The 1484-nt window shown below is 41.8% G+C and overlaps 1 non-coding gene across 1 annotated transcript; it reads right to left on the bottom strand.

Annotated features, from left to right (window-relative positions):
* Positions 1-318: 318 nt before the first annotated feature.
* On the bottom strand, positions 319-426 carry LOC112762875 (small nucleolar RNA R71). The gene has a single exon (XR_003182778.1). It is a non-coding gene; the product is annotated as a small nucleolar RNA R71 (small nucleolar RNA).
* Positions 427-1484: the final 1058 nt, after the last annotated feature.

The following is a 1484-nucleotide window of genomic DNA, read 5'->3' as shown; positions in this document are numbered from 1 at the left end:
AGCATCTCTATCCCTGCCATTGGAGCAAACAACTTTGAGCTTAAGCCTCAATTAGTTTCTCTAATGCAACAGAATTGCAAGTTCCATGGACTTCCATTGGAAGATCTTTATCAGTTTTTAGCGGAGTTCTTGCAAATCTGTAACACTGTCAAGACTAATGGGGTTGACCCTGAGGTCTACAGACTTATGCTATTCCCTTTTGCTGTAAGAGACAGAGCTAGGATATGGTTAGACTCACAACCTAAAGAAAGTCTGAACTCTTGGGAAAAGCTAGTCAATGCCTTTTTGGCAAAGTTCTTTCCACCTCAAAAATTGAGTAAGCTTAGAGTGGAAGTCCAAACCTTCAGACAGAAGGAAGGTGAATCCCTCTATGAAGCTTGGGAAAGATATAAACAATTGATCAGAAAGTGTCCCTCTGATATGCTTTCTGAATGGAGCATCATAGGTATTTTCTATGATGGTCTGTCTGAACTGTCCAAGATGTCATTGGATAGCTCTGCTGGAGGATCTCTTCATCTGAAGAAGACGCCTACAGAAGCTCAAAAACTGATTGAAATGGTTGCAAATAACCAATTCATGTACCCTTCTGAAAGGAATCCTGTGAATAATGGGACGAATCAGAAGAAAGGAGTTCTTGAGATTGACACTCTGAATGCCATACTGGCTCAGAACAAAATATTGACTCAGCAAGTCAATTTGATTTCTCAAAGTCTGTCTGGAATGCAAGCTGCACCTGGCAGTACTAAGGATGCTTCATCTGAAGAAGAAGCTTATGATCCTGAGAACCCTTCAATGGAAGAGGTGAATTACATGGGAGAACCCTATGGAAACACCTATAATTCTTCATGGAGAAATCATCCAAATATCTCATGGAAGGATCAACAGAGACCTCAACAAGGTTTCAACAATAATAATGGTGGAAGAAACAGGTTTAGCAATGGCAAGCCTTTTTCATCATCTTCTCAGCAACAGACAGAGAATTCTAAGCAGAGCCACTCTGACTTAGCAACCATGGTCTCTGATCTAATCAAAACCACTCAAAGTTTCATGACTGAAACAAGGTCCTCCATTAGGAATTTGGAGGCACAAGTGGGACAACTGAGCAAGAAAATTACTGAACTCCCTCCTAGTACTCTTCCAAGAAATACAGAAGAAAATCCAAAAGGAGAATGTAAGGCCATCAACATGGCCGGAGAGGAGGAAGAGGCAGTGAACGCCACTGAGGAAGACCTCAATGGACGTCCACTGGCCTCCAATGAGTTCCCTAATGAGGAACCATGGGAATCTGAGGCTCACATTGAGACCATAGAGATTCCATTGGACTTACTTCTGCCACTCATGAGCTTTGATGGGTATTCTTCCTCTGAAGAGGATGAATATGTCACTGAAGGGCAAGTTGCTAAATACTTTGGAGCAATCATGAAGCTAAATGACAATTTATTTGGTAATGAGACTTGGGAGAACGAACCTCCTTTGCTCACCAA

The sequence above is a fragment of the Arachis hypogaea genome, chromosome 2 (genome assembly GCF_003086295.3).
Source record: "Arachis hypogaea cultivar Tifrunner chromosome 2, arahy.Tifrunner.gnm2.J5K5, whole genome shotgun sequence".
In the NCBI taxonomy this organism is placed as follows: Eukaryota; Viridiplantae; Streptophyta; class Magnoliopsida; order Fabales; family Fabaceae; genus Arachis; species Arachis hypogaea.
The sequence above is the reverse complement of the archived record's forward strand: the minus strand, read 5'-3'. Positions and strand labels throughout refer to the sequence as shown.